General features: G+C 43.3%; 1 protein-coding gene across 4 annotated transcripts in view; it reads left to right on the top strand.

Annotated features, from left to right (window-relative positions):
* The window catches only part of SEMA4A (semaphorin 4A), a 279,310-nt gene that overhangs the window by 135,402 nt on the left and 128,076 nt on the right, over positions 1-15,832 (top strand). The window contains exon 1 of one of the 4 annotated variants that reach the window (XM_069218010.1): positions 12,637-12,768. The exons of the other annotated variants lie outside the window; for them this stretch is intronic. The gene's annotated coding sequence lies outside the window, so the exon portion shown is untranslated. Of the gene's footprint in view, positions 1-12,636; positions 12,769-15,832 lie in introns of those variants that run through there. 4 annotated transcript variants of the gene reach the window in all.

Raw genomic sequence — 15,832 nt, 5'->3', positions numbered from 1 at the left:
ACTATGTGTACCTTGTAATAAATTATGCAAAATGCAGCTGTTCAGCATTTGCAAAGTAAATATATATACCTTTGCGTTTTAATACTCATGAAGTTACACCTCAGTAGATGTGCAGTAAATTGCACAAAAATCCTTGTAAAAAGAAGTGTCTCTTAGGAAAACACTCATGAGTGCATATGTTGGGCACAACGGAGTAAGTTACGCACTGTCATTTTGACAAAGCATTCCTGTTCACAAATATAGTGTGATATAAATAGTGTAATGGACATGTTAGTCCTATCATCAAACTTTCTTAAGTGACAAACCATCTCTGCAAATCAGTTTCACATTAAGTGAAGAGATGCTGATATATGCTTCAATGTGGCAATCACTGTGTGAACTCATTAAGGCAGTGCAGCCAATTTGGGACCAGACCAACAAGTCCAACTCATATCCGATTCAGACATCTCTTTAAAAGATTCTAAGAGGAAGAACCATTTTAGAAGATGACACAATAGTTGTGGGAGACTGGATCCCTTCCTGCATGTGAGCTGTGGAAAGCAACCAGGTAGAACATTGATTCAGGAATAAGGTTCTCTTTCATTCTGATTTGCAAAAAAAGCTTAGCCAACTTGTAGGCATATACTGAGGAATGTAGCCAGCTTGGAGACACATATTCTGAAAAACATAATCAGCTCAGAGACATAGATCCAGATAAAAGGAACTAATTCAAGTTACAGATCCTGAAAAACATACTGACTAGGAGACATGGATCCTCAGAGATGTGCATTTTTAAAGTCACAGACACTAAAAAAAATATGATCTCTGGGATGCAGACCATGACAAATTATCTATTTTTGGAAAACAAAGTCTGAATGTTCAGCTAGTAGAAATAGTCCATGAGAATTGGACATACTTGGAGTCTCATATCCTGTAAAACGTACTCAACTATGGGACTCGAGTGCTGAGAAATGTGCATATGTGAAGTTAAGAATCCTCCAAAAAATAATGAACATAGAGAAAGACACCACATGAAATTTCCTCAGCTCTGATACACAACTCTTTAAAAACATACTCAACTAGAAGAAAAGGGCCTTCAGAAATGTACCCAGTTCCAAGTCATGAGTGCAGAAAAATATATGCATCTTGAAAACAGGGACCCTGAGGAATGTGTGTACCCACTTGGAGACCTAGATCCAGAAACATATCTTAAAAGTACTCATCTTGTGTAGTTAACCTTCCAAAATGTTGCCAACTTGGAGACTCTGGTCCTATAAACATACTCTACATTTGAGCTGCCTCAGTTGGTGGTATCAGGATATGGCAGACCGCACACCTATGGAAAGTGGTTACCGGACATCGGGATTCAAAAGAAGTTGCCGCCTGACATTCTCTGTGTTTGTAGGACCAAGTCTATATAACTTTGGATGTATACTATATAAATAGTGGAGTGGAAATAGGCCACAGGCAGTGCCCTGGTCTACATAAAGAGTATAATATGGATTGATGACTCCATGGACGAGATCTCTCTTTTTGTATATTTTAATAAGCAATATATATTGCTATATATATTTGTGCCCTGAAGAAGGTGTGTGACCTGTTGGCCACATTACACCGAAACGTATATCAGCACGTTGTTGCGCTAGGAGGTGATTTGGAAGTTCCTGGATTTGCCATTCGAAGAACCGGGTGTCTACAGTATAAATATATACAGCAAAGGACTATATATTGAAGAAACAGTAAAAGAAACCTTCAAGGAACAGTTGGGACTAGCGATGTATCCTGGTTATTGGATAACATTTAGTTATATTTAATATATTTTTGTATATTAATTATACCATTGATGATAGTGTCCTCCTTAGTGGATTACTAGGATGACAATTGTACTGACCAGGCAATTTGTCTATTAATTTTTTATTGATGTATGTATGTGGTATACATGGGTATGTATGATGGTTGAGAGAGAGTTTTCTTTGTCCATTGAGCGCTCTTATACATATATATTAGTGACTGATGAATATTAATAAAATTATGTTTATACATTATTTGAAATGGTTTAGTCTTATATGTTTGTGTATATATTTCATGTTCAACGTTGATTATTACTTTTAGGATTCCAATGTTGGAACCTTTATAGGAGGTGGATGTTTTCTGTTTTCTTCCTATAAGCATATTCAACATGGGGATACAGACTCTGGAAACTTGCCCATCTTGTTGACACAGGCCGGGGATCTCCAACCTTTATTGCAATAAGAGCTACTTATGTTCAATGAAAATCATCCTTAGTTACTAATATTATTGGAGTTTTAACAGTGACCACATCAGAAAGGATTACAAAATGGCTGTATGCAAAATAACCATCTCTGATAGTTCCCAACCTGTGGTCCAGGGACCTCAGGGGATCTGCAACTACTTAGAAAATTTAATTATATGAACATTAATAAAGTGTATATAAATAAAAAAGCTAAATGTACAATTGAAAGTGTTAAACCGTACTGTAAATGTGAAGGAATTTTAAATTGGAAGCTAAAACTACATTTTCTTTATATGTATTTGTGAATTAAACTGTGTCATCATTTCATGTATTTGTTTGATAAATGCTTTTTTGTGTATTTTTTGTATATTGATTTGTAATTCAAATCATCGACAATGGTTAGGTGCCAGGAGTCTCTGACTTTGAATATTGGTTTCTGGAGGGGGGTCCCGTATTCCAATAATGATTCACTGGGGCTTTTCCAGGTTCCAGTAGTGATTAAGTGAGGGTCCCCTGAAGTCAAAGGGTTGGGAACCATTGCCTTAGTGCACCAGGCAGGGTTGCTAGCAGTAATGTAAAACAATGCTTTTTCGATGTGAAAGGCCTCTACGTGGCAATACATACCAGCCATAGCTGCAATGCCCATGGCACCAAGTTAGTAATGGAGCACTCAAACTGTGAATAATTTGTCACTCAAGTTTGAGCTTTAAATATAACTTGAAATTCAACCATTTTTCTCCAAACATCATATATTTTCATCTTGAATCCACTCTTTTCAATTTTGTTAAACATATGTTAATTCAACCAAACAAAAACTTCAAATTCAGTACTGTGGGCAGGACACAACAGAGCTACTTGGAGAGAACAAGAGAGCTACCAGTAGCTCGCAAGCTACTTGTTGGAGGAGCCTGACAGAGACCATCGAAACTCACTCCTCTCCGAAGTATTAACACTGGCAAACATACTACTTTTGATGACCAGGAATCTGTAAAATATGCACAAGAGAAAACACAGAGTCCTAAGACACTATGTAAGACAAAGGGCCTGATTTAGAACTCAGCAGATGGGCTACTCCGTCACAACGGTGACAGGTAACCTGCGGGCCGAAATCTAAATCCTATAGAACATAATGGGATTTAGATTTGGCGGTCAAGATATCAGTCACTGTTGTGACGGAGTAACTAATATGCCTATTCTAAATCAGGCCCAAAGTCTGGACAAAAATACCTAATTTCTAGATATGATGGCCAAAGAACTGATCTCACCCTGAAAACTTAAATGCTTTTACTGTACACGCCCTGAAAACATATCTTGAAGATAAATCATAAAAAAAATCCCTGTATTGAAGACACTTACAGCGAGAAATGTATCCAACTTAAGGATCCAGGCATGTGTGGCGTTTTTCAGATAATTATGGGTTTGCCATATTTGCCACATAATCCATCATCTGCTGCATAATCTGCAGACTTTAACAAATAAATTGTTTCTAGCTCAAACGGTTCAAAAATTACTAAAACTCAGACGCATGTTGCTCCGCAGTGTAGTATCAGAGTGTGAGTAGAGTGGTGTAGAGTACAGTGGCGCAGAGTGCAATGTTGCAGAGTAATGTGTCAGTGCAGTGGTGCAGAGTGGCACAGAGAGCAGAGGCATTGAGTACAGTGGTGCAGAGTAGAGTGTAGTGATGTACAGTGCAGCTTAGAGTGCAGTGGCATGGGCAGAGTAGAGTTGCATAGAGAGCAGTGGAGAAGAATGGGATACAATTGAGTGAAAGTGCAACAGTGCAGAGTGGTTCAGTGGCACAGAGTGCAGAGTAGACGTGCGTGGCATACAGTGCAGTGGCATAGAGTGGAGTAGTGTAGAGGTGTGTAGTGCAGAGCATAGTGCTGTAGAGTGCAGTAATACAGAGTACAGTGGTTAAGAGAACAGTGGCGGAGAGTGCAATGTTGCAGAGTAGAGTGTCAGTGCAGTGGCATGGAGTAGCGGAGAGTGGGACAGAGAGCAGTGGCATAGAGTACAGTGGTGCAGAGTAAAGGGCAGTGCCTTACAGTTTAGAGTGCATTGGCGTAGAGTGCAGTAGCATAGAGTGGCATGGGGCAGAGTAGAGTGGCTTAGAGTGCAGTGGAGTACAATAGAGTGGCAAAGAGTGCAGTAGTGTAGAGTGGTGCAGTGGCATAGAGTGCAGAGTAGACTCAGAGTAGACTCAAGTGGCATAGAGTGCAGTGGCATAGAGTGGTGCATAGAGGAGTAGTGTAGCATGGTGCAGTGGAGTATAGTGCAGTTGTTTAGAGTGCATTGACACAGAGTGCATTTAAGTAGAGTGCAGTGGAGCAGAGTGGCGTAGGGTGCAGTGGCATACAATAGTTTGTTTCAGAGTACAGTGCAGTGGCGTAGAGTGGAGAGGTGTAAGGTAGAGTGCAGTGGCATAGAATGCAGTGCACAGACGATGATGTGTGGAAATTGTATGACCTAATGCAAAGATTTGTTTAAATCATATGAAGGTATTTACTTCCAAACAGTTCAGAATTAACAACATTGTGCTTCATTTGTATTCCTAATTCTGATATCTTCTGAAGTTTATTTAAATGTTGTCATGTGATAGAAAAAAACTCTTTCCTAACCCAAGTATCTAGCAAGATTGTCACATAAATCCTCTCATTTTGAAGTAAGAGAAAGAAAAGTAAACACTAATGCCCTGATTTATACTTTTTTTTGCGCTGCCTTACCGTCATCTGTTGATGCAAAAGCGGTGCAAACTTACACTATACAATTGTATTAGTAGCTGGCCATCCAGAAACAAATGCCCCAATTTTAAGACACCTGCAGCATGCCACTGATGGAACTGCTCTGAGCACAGCCGCCCTGTGCGAGTGGGAAGGCTTAGCAAAGGTAGTGCAGGAGCACAGGGTTTCTTCGTGTCAGTGAGTTTACAGGTTCTAGCAAGACAAGAGAAAGCTGTGCATGACAACCCTGTATGGTGATCCATAGAATGGTCAGTAGGAAACCATGAGCAGTGCAGTAAGCTCTCCTTAAAAGCCTTTACGAATAAACCCCATCTTATGCGGGGGGCAGGCAGAAACCCAGTGAGCCACCCATTGGACCTATGCAGCTGAAAAATAGCATACTAAGGGGGTCATTACGACCTCGGCGGTCTTTTTGCAAGAGCCCCGAGGGACCGCTGTGCGGAAGACCACCTGTGCAGGCGGTTTGCCGCTCGGCGTATTATGACTGCCAACAGCCATACCTGCAGGCGGCGGGGAAGTGGAGGTTGCTCCACCTCCACCGCCACGCCAACAGAACACCGCCCAGCGAATCACGTCCTGTAATTCGCTGTGGCGGTGTTCTGTTGGTGGTGTGGTGTCGGCAGAGCTGCCCGCATGGCTCCCATCCCCTCCCGGAGGATCGACGGACCAGGTAAGTCGATCGTCCATTAGGGGAGGTGGGTGGGGGTGTGTTGTGTGCGTGCATGGGGGTGTGCATGTGTGTATGTAGAAGGGGTGTGTGGGTGCGTGTATGCCTGCCGGGGTGTTGTGTGTATGGGAATGAGGGCGTGTATGGCTGTGGGTGTGGCTGTATGGATGTGTGCGTGTATGTTTGAAGGTGGGTGTGCATGTCGGACTGTGTGTGTGGATGTAGGCATGTATGTCGGGATGTGTGTGTGTGTTGGTGGTGCCTGCATGCGTGTCGGATGTGTGTGAGTAATGTTATGTTGGGGGTCGGGGTGGGGAGGGGGGGCCTGCCACCTTTGGGGGTGGCAGGGGTGGTGGGAGGTGTAGGGGAGGGAGTCGGGGTGGGAGGTGGGGGAGACCCCTATCAGTGCCAGGGAAGGAATTCCCTGGCACTGATAGTGCTTACCGCCATGGATTTCATGGCAGTTGAAACCGCTGGAAATCCACAGCGGTAAGCCGGGTCCAAATACCGCTGGTGGTATGCTGACGGCCGCTGGGCTGGAGACCCAGGTCTCCAGCCCGGCGGTCGTCTCTGCCTGGCGGGCGGGACGGAGAACCGGCGGATGACCATGGCGGTAACCGCCATGGTCCTAATTCACCAAGGTAAGACCGCCAGCCTGTTGGCGGTCTTACCGGCGGTTCTCCGCCAGCCGCCAGGGTTGTAATGACCCCCTAAGTCTAGAAGGCCTAATCCACCCTTAGTCACTGGTAGCTTTAGAGTGGAAAGAGCTACCGATGGTGCCCCAGCAACCAAACCAGATTTGTGGCATGTCTGAAGAAATAAAAAAGGACGAGCAGGGAAAGGTTTGCAAAATAATACTATCATCGGGGTAGCACACCATCTTCACTAGTGCCACGTGGCCTACTACCGAAAGCAGAAGAGAAAACCAAAAAGCAAACTGGGCTCAGAGAAACCATGACGCTCTGCCGAGATTTCCATCCTGAAAATCCGTGGGAGAATGGTAGTTATTAATCACTGGGTATTGAAAGGTAACTGGTTCCCAGTTCAGTCTAAGGTCTAATTGTATATAAAGAGGAAAACAGTGCTGTATGCTAAAGAAACACTAATTACATTTTTAAAGTTTTACATTTTGTTTGTGCAATTTCCATCCCAAATATTTTGAAGATTCTATGTGTACTTAACTCTTCGAGATAACCCAGATCACTAGTTTGGCTTTTGCTCCATTTCAAACCTATTTTAAGACAAGGACAAAGCGGGCAATTGCCTTGCACAACCTTGCAAGGGGTCAGGCCCCCGCTCACCCTTCGCAAGCACGAACAGAGGACCGTTGCACCAGAAGAGTTTGCCAAGGTGGATAGGTGCTTCTTGTTCAGCCACTTGACAGTGCCTCTTCTGTTTCTCTCCTGTCTACAGAGACAACTCCCCTGATACCCAACACCTTCCCATAGTCTTGGTGGACCCATTGTGCCTGATTTTAGGAATTTTCTCACCTTGTTCTTCTCTTCCTTATTTCTCAAGTTCTTAGCAACAACCTTCCATTTGATCTTAATTTTATCCTCCTCTTTTTTTATCTTTGATTGGTAGTCTGGGCTCCCAGTTCGGAGATAAATGTAGAGTCCCAGACATACACTCTAATGCTGTGAGACTACAGACGAGCTGTGGGTACCTCACATCCTTTCATTAGGTGTGAGACTGTCACCCACACCGTCTGCCCTGCCTCAATAAATTGTTTTTAGGTTGAAAGTCCATGGGCGGTTGGGGTGAGCCAGATGACTTTTGTTCAATTTGTTTAAACTAGCATAAGGTTAATTACCTTAATGTTTCCCAAACTGTTTGCCAGGGGTTTTAAAATGTTCAGAAACATAATCAAAATGTTGTTGTTACGATCTCTTTAAGAAAGATTGGGTAGATTTGGGTAGGGGTGATGGCCTTGACACAGTGTAATGGGAATTCATTTACTACTGAACAAGGACATAATGTGACACCTGAATGTAGCATACCAGGAGACAAACACGAAAAGAGCATAGTAAATAAATAGTGCTATGTTAAAAAAGAGTAAATAAATGTACTGACAACATAGTGAGGCATGGCGTCTCTTGGGTGTGTCTGTAAAACTGATGTTTGTTCTTGAATTTTTGTCCTGAATTTTGACCCTTTGTCCTGAATTTTTTACAGTCCTGTCCAGAATTTGCCTCATTGCTGGGTGGTCACCCTACCCTGCAGGTTAAAAGCTGGAATATCAGCGAGGCCAGCTCAGCCTTTTATGCATTAGAGTTAAAGGCCTTCTTGATGTTAATTTTATTTTGTTTACAGCGCCTAAAAATTATTGTTTTAAGTCTAAAACCCAATTTTGACCAGCTGGATCCGGAATAAATAATGTGGATTATGGTTGGTCAGTACTTAATGTCAATCAGAATAGGTCACGGTCAAGCCTTGATTCAAGTCTTTTGTTAGTTTCTGATTCTGTAGATCGACAGTGCACCGGAACTAAGTGGACAAAAGGTCTCAGTTTAGCGTCACAAAAACACCTGGATCTGTTTTCGGTAGTCCTGCCCCTTTAAGACGCTGGGTGGATTGGCGTCTACGTGTCTGTTACGTTCCCTGCTGGGGTGAATCTGAGAATGCTCCAAAGACTATCAACGGAGATGAGTCCGGATGAGCTACGGCAGGGGTCTTCAAACTGGGGGGTGGGACCCCTGGGGGGGCCGCAAGTGGACCCGGGGGGGTGCCAAGCTCTGGCCAAAAGAAACATTACACAGATAACAGTGTTTTGTTTTAAGCAGAAACATGTTATTGCATTTTTAAAAAGGTGACCGTACTTAACTGCAATGTTTAAATATAGCCAGACATATTTAAACATTGTCATCTTTATAAAAATATTTGTGAAAAATTCAGAGGGGGGGGCTCAGTGATTTTTATTTTTCAACTGGGGGGCGCGACATTAAAATGTTTGGAGACCACTGAGCTACGGGGAGATTAGTAGACTTGCCAACAGACCGGTAATGCAGAAATCAGTCACCTTGGATGGCCTTTAAGATGACTGACTCAAACCCAGCCTTCTGACAGGTGACTGGTTCAACCACGGCCACTCCACCTTTGATGGGACTCATTCGATTCAACTCCCACTGCCTGGCAGGTGATTTGCTCTTCCCTACCTGGCTGTCTTTAAGGTGACTGGCTCTACCACTAGCCCTATTCCCTGACAAGTGACTGACTGACTGCTTATCGAGTGATTGTTTCAGCCCCAACCCCGCTGCCTGCCAAGTACCAGACTCCACGCTTGCCCATGCCATATGCCAGATGACTGACACTATCCGAGCCCAAAGGCCTTTACCCAGGCCGTCTTTTGTCGCAGCTGACTGATTACAACCCGGCCGTTCTGCCTGCTCAGTGAATGACCCCACCCGAGACAAACCGACTGCGAAATACACGAAATACACCACTGTACAGCAGGGCCCATCCATTTATGTGAAAGCGTTTTTCTATGTTCGGACTCTGTTCACAACAAATTGGTTGTGTGTGCTATCTGTGTGTCCAGGAGCTGTGTCATGAATGGACACCCCTGCCAGCAGGTTGGTTGTTGCCTTTTGTAAATTCTTGGCATTTCTTGTGGATTAGTGCGCTCACGATGACTCAGGCGTGGATCTAGGAAGGCTGATGACACCCGAACAGCTCACGCTGCACTGAGACAGGCAGTCCTCTCCGGAAGTGAATTTTAAGGGAGGCACAAAGCTGGGCTACAGATAAAGGGATGCAGAGGGCACTTAGGACGGCTACACGTGTGTAAAAAAAAAAAAACAAAGGTTACAGGGACCTTCTAGTTAGGCTGGCATTTTACCCATACAAAACCTCAGAAGTTCAGTTAGAATTATACTTATGTAAAGAAACTATAACTTGTGACCTAAAGTTACTTTTTGGCATGAGTTATAGTTTCTATAACTACAACTGCTGAATTTCTATGGTTTGTGTGGGTAAACTGTGAACCTAACTATAACATCCATTTAACCTTTGGCTTTTTTCAGTGAATTTGAATTTCTTTTTAACCTAAAGTAATATACAGTTACTGTATGTTAAAACAACCAATCAGTGCCTTGCTTTTCCCCTGATCTGCGTCCCTAGATATCTATATTTCTTTTTTGTTTAATAACTCCAAAACCACTGAACTGATTTACACCATATTGGAAAAAGCACTCTTTCTAGACCAAGATCTAGCTTTCGGGCTGTAGTTGTGTCTAAAAATTGCATGGGGAACGTGTGTTTTGGGACCCCTCTTTCTCTTGAACTCCGCTTAATGAATCACCATGAAACTTTCCAAACAGCAGATATGAGAAGCAAACCAGTTTTTAAAAATTCATGAATTTATCAAACGGCACCAAAGTTATCTGCAAAAGAAAAAATGCTTTTCCTATGGAAACTACGTCCTAACTATAACTACTTTTTGCAGCATTACAATAAGAGAGATTAAGGCAGATAGGAGTCTCTCTCTCTCTCTCTCTCTCTCTATCTCTCTCTCTCTCTCTATATATATATATATATATATATATATGTATGTGTGTATATATATATGTGTGTATATATTATTGTGTATGTATAGAAACACAAATGTTTGCTTAAAATGTTTAAATCTGACTATAGATAGATAGATTTTAAGAAAATACACTGCTTTACAGTGAAACATATTTGGAAAAATGACTGTGTTTTGTGCCTGTTTGATTTTCTCTGCCACGCTTGGCACATATAACAGCTGTGGCGATGGAGCACAAGGATGGGGGGGTAAACAGAGCCAGGGCACTGGCCCATCTGCCCAAGCCCCAGTGATACCAGTGGAGGCAGAAGAGCTGCCTTTTGAAAGCTTCTCGAGATTCTCCTTTGGTAGCACAATGATTTATACTACAACAGTGCCTTTAGTCTGGGTCTGCCTGAATGAGCCTTGACGTTCTTTTTAACACTGGTGATAGGCAAGAAAGCCACTCAAAGTTACCGTACCTCTAAATGACTTGTGCCAATATTTAGGATTTGTAGGGAACTGAAAATCCTTAAATTTCTGGAGGAAACTTCAAATAATGAGTAGATTTCACTGGCTGGATTTCTTCCACCTCATAGATACTGTGGAGGAATTTCAGCCCGTGGTTTATACCCTGTAATTAGAATTTTCTCTGAAATTAGAGGTTTCTAAGTTGCACTATAAGATCTAAGTTAGGTGCTTAGTTTGAAAATGGTCTACTCATGCAAAACAATGCTGCCAGGAAAGTGGATGCCAGTATTGGGAAATCAGGTAGAAGCCGGTAGGATGGGGCGGAGTCAGTCACGTGTGAATAATGAAATGATCGATCGCCTCTTAATCTTCAGAGAGCTAATGCTATTAGTCCTCTCGGGGCCAATGCTCCTGCCCTACTTATTAACTCCTTGTACAGAAACTGTGACACAATATTGTTGCTTGTATTTGTCAGAGGAACGGAAGATGATCACAGGTAGTCATTTAATGACTCTGGGATGTGTGAGGGTAGCCAAGAACATTATAGGAGGTTGTTACCGGCACAAAGGAGAGAATTTATTGACCATCTCAGGCGGTCTGAAAGGACTTGGCAAATCTATCTACACAACATTGATTTGGTTTAAATGTTATCTATCGATTTAGGCACAAAGGAGCACTAGAAGTAAATAATCCCTACCAGTGCTTGAATTGTAAATAAAAAGATAAGTGCAGAGGCCCAAAGTTTCTCGTAGCAGCCCACCACTGGCACTGTCGAGCGCTGGGGTTGCTAAATACGGAGGTTGTCTTGTTCTGATTCCACCTCTTGCCTCTTTCGTCCACCACACTATGCTTCTGATATCCTTTCTTTTTCATTCTGTTTCTCCCCATGACACATTTTCCTATATTTTATTTCCTTCTTCTCTTTCTCCTTTTCGCCTTTCTCATTCTTTTGTGGGCCGAACTCTCACGATGAAAAATAGTTGCCAAAATGAGTGCTGGTGCTCACGTCCTGCCACTGACAGCAGAAAATAAGCACAGCCTGTGGGTCAAATTCTTGAAGATTTTTAAGGGAGTCGGTGTGTCAAACTGTTGATTTACTCATGAATTTTCCTGGGGCTAGTCCTAGATATTGATAGAGGAAAGCGTTGCAAATTGGGCCATAGTGTGGAGATTCCACTCTTTGACTGGGTGTCCTGGTGGCACATCCATCAACCTGTTAGTCCACTCATGAGAATCCTACCCCCTAATTTTGCAGGAGGGCAACTGAGTCTGGAAACACACCGTGGTTCCATGGTTCATACTTGCTAGAAATGTTGGTGTCCCGTTGGCCTTGTTGTTTGATAGTGTTGGGGATGCCCCTCCAATCCTCATGTATGCAGTTCTTTGGTACTGTTGTTTGCTAGGGTTGTTTGTGCTCTATTCAGTTAGAAAGGTGTGTGGTCAATGTTTGCTGTAACCAGTTAGGACTGTTTGTGGCCTTTGTGTAATTCCAGTTGTTATGGGTGGCCAGGGTCACGTGGAATTATCACAATGACTCTGATCACACTGGGATAATCAAAATTCTGCCCAGGCCTACTCTAGAGATGCAGGCTATCGGGCAGGGGTACAACCCAGTTTGTGTGTACTTTATGAAAGGTACATTTTATTAGGTTGTGCTCTGCACTGATCTCTGCTTCGCGCCATTCGATATATCTTCTGAATCTGAAGCGTTCACACAGTTTCAGTGGCACAGGCGTCAAGGGTGCACGCTCACAGTAGAAATGAGCAACCTTTTGAGTAAAACAAAATGGCTGTCCCCCTGGAAAGGCAACCAGACCGACCCTGCCACAATGTCTCTTACGTCTTTTCCAGCTTTCGGCAAAAACCCTGGAATCTCATATCTTAACCTGCTCGGGATGTGTGTGTTTTTGTGTGTTGAAACCTCCCTGTTGAATCACCATCACCAAAGGGCCTGCGTGTTGCAACTTGCTGGTTGTGAGAGGTGCGGGCAGATATTCTGGTTTCCTGTCACATGTGACCGGTGAAAGCCGCGGACGAGCTGTCATTCCCCGTCAGTGCTGTTGAGAGCACGAGGCGCTGAAGCCTGGTCCTGCGCCCACAACAGACGCCAGCGAAGGGCGAGTGGCGGGGGCGGTTGATATTCGGAGGACAGGTAAGCTGCCCTCTCATGTCTGTCTCGATATGGGGGTGTCGCCGACACTGGGATCCTACCCCAGAGTCCCTGCGACACCGCCGCTGGTTCTCGCTTGGTCATCAAACATGTTAATCTCTCGCGCTTGTAGGCGCCTCCTTTCATCCTTACGGTGCCACGTCAGATCTCAACGCATGTCAACAACATAATACTGATGGACTCCCGAAGAGGGTTCAGTGTGTCAGTGATTGTTCAGTACCTTTGAGAGCCGCCTGTCTTCGCCCTTATTGCAAGGCCACTGGCTTTAGAATATTCCGAATATTTGGTCTGAAGGTGTTTTCTAGAAAATGAGTCTTACACGTGGCCAGGTTTATCTGTGATTGTCATACACGTTTGAGACACTTCTGTGTCCGACAGAATTACCTCCGTAGTAACGTGCAACTGTTGCTAATGTTGGCGTTCTCCGTGTTTTTTCATGTAATCTTTGTAACGTTTTATCTGAGTTTTTATTTGAACAATGTGCATACCGCGTTTCTGCCTGCGCCGGTAATGCTGGTGTAAAATCCTCCATGAAAGACCGACAAGGGGCTGGGCTGTTTATAATGTGTCAGGGGAATGTATCTTTCTGTTACTTTGTTGATTAACATTGATGTTTTAAGTTGTTTTGCTTTTTGAATGCCGCTTTCGGAGTTCATATGGCGAGTCCTTTCTGAGATTTGGAAGGATGTGTGGCTCTTGCGTGCTCTGAGAGAGAGATGCGAGGGCCACGCTCCAGCGATGGACATTAACGCTTTCACGAGCCAAAATCGCCTCTGATGTGTCCACACTAGCTATGGAAACGTTTTAGAGGGAACCCCGTAACTTAGTGCCTGAAATTGTTGCCTGATACGCACTTCTTTCGTTCAAAATGCTGGTCACCAAGATTGCAAAGATAACCTTTAAGCAGACAAACACTGGCAAAGTCAACAGGTCCGGCTTGTAAAGGCACTGTCAAACCGGACTAAAAATCCGTGTAGGGTAAAGACTGCCCTGTCATAAAATAGGTAGTTATTTCAGACACTTTATTAGCATTGTAATCGCGTGCGTGCCTTTGGAGAGTGAAGCTCAGGCCGCTGCATAAAGAAACAAAACGATCACAGCCGTGTGGAGAGCAAAGCACTTTTTGGGGGAAGCACTCAACTTCTGCCCAATCAGAGCATGTACTCACATCGCCCAACATGTGGGCGGAGACAAAGCCCCTCTCCTGGTGATACTCACATAAATGTCTGTCGACAGCTGTGCTGTCAGGCCAGACCACAAAAACATGGAACTATGTCAAAATGTAGGTGGCATAACGGGTACATGTAAGCTTACTTTCGTTCAATTCGTCTACGTGAATGGATGCCACTCTGTCCAGGGGCGTAGTTAGCAATAGTGCAAGAGGTGAAGTGGCAAAGGGGCCTGTTGCTCTCAGAGGTCCACGTCATCCCAATTAGTGGCTGTGTTTTTTACTGGTGGCAAATTAATGTCCATGCACATCACCCTGCACACCCATCTCTCTACCACCTGCTGGAGGAAGCAGTCACATGTCCGAGGATGTTCGACTTCGTCCCAGTACTAACAACCCTATAGAAACACTACCCAATGTGCAATGGCCCTGTGTAATCTTACATCAAAGGCAGCGTGGCCAATAATCTTGGTATACAGTAAGTTTTCTTCTTGTTCATGTTTGGAGTAAATTAATAATAGTGCAACAGTTAACACAAACATAGTACCTCAAATTTCACCGTTCAGAGAAACTGGAAAATGAATTTCAGGCCACTGCCTCTAAAATTCCATGGTACAATGGTGTGTTATTACAAAAATAACCATGGGACCTCATCATTGTTTACTGCCCAAACACAGAAGAGATCTGTGTGCTTGTTTTCACGTCTGGGGTGCAAATCTTAACTCGAAATATCTCCAAGTTAATGCATGTTTTTTCTGACAGCAGAGCTTAGAAACACAAAGAGGCAATTACTGGCCTGGGCTGCTGATCGAAGAAAATGGCATGATGATATGTCCCAAGGGTGCAGCGTGAGAGCCGGTAGTTACATTCATAATGACGGGAAACATGCTGGAGCAGGACTTAAAAGGGCACATCTTATTTTTGTATTTATGTATTATTGTAAACATAAACACATTTCCAGTTAGGAGCTTTTAAACCTCCATTCAAAACCTCCCAGCATGGAAGTCCTGTGCTAATAAACTACCTTTTACACGTAAAAGTGCAGTCTTAACTCATAGTTGCAGTTTTTTGACCATCCTCTCCTTGAATTCAGTGTTTAAATTAGGGTCAGAGTTCTAAAGAACTTGACATGTGACTGACTTTAGCACTTCCCCTCAAGCCTTTTGCTCCATTCTAATGTTAGCTGTAGGGTTCAAAGGGACGATAATATAGAGTGATGAAGTAAAATTAACTGTATGTAGAGGTAAGGTGATCATATCAATAACATACATTCCATTGGAATGGCTTTGTTCTAATAACTCCATGGTGTCTTGGCCAGAATCACAAAACGGAGATGAGAGGGGGTCCAGGATTAGAACAGAACACTCGGGCTTTCACATTCAGCTAATTAACAATTGAAGCCTCGCTCCTTATTTCACGGTATGGTTCAATAGAATCATTCTCGGGCATTTTGAAAAGGCTCACTTTTCATTTTGATCTGATACAACACATATGGTAAAATATAATCAAGAAAACAAGGAATTATAGATATGTTATGGTGCGTCCTGGAGTGCATACATGGTGACAGCTGAGTATTTTGCACTGCCTGCCTCCTACCAACCTCCTTCACGCTCTCAGAGAAATGGTGTGTTAGTGAAAATTGTCCTGAACCACAAATTGATAAAACACAGTAGAAGAGAGAGAACAGAAAAAGAATCATCAAAGAAAATGGTCTGACTTTTTTGTGAGCATTGAGAGCTGAAATGTTGGTGAATTTGCCCTGGGCACAGTGCATAGGATGGATAAATGCAAACCTATTAGAAGAGACAGATAATTCACAGCTTTAAATATGCTGGGGTTTGTGCAGTTCATAATGTAAAACGTAGGCCTTCTATGCTG

Source organism: Pleurodeles waltl, chromosome 12 (genome assembly GCF_031143425.1).
Source record: "Pleurodeles waltl isolate 20211129_DDA chromosome 12, aPleWal1.hap1.20221129, whole genome shotgun sequence".
In the NCBI taxonomy this organism is placed as follows: Eukaryota; Metazoa; Chordata; class Amphibia; order Caudata; family Salamandridae; genus Pleurodeles; species Pleurodeles waltl.
This window is presented reverse-complemented; position numbering and strand designations above follow the sequence as displayed.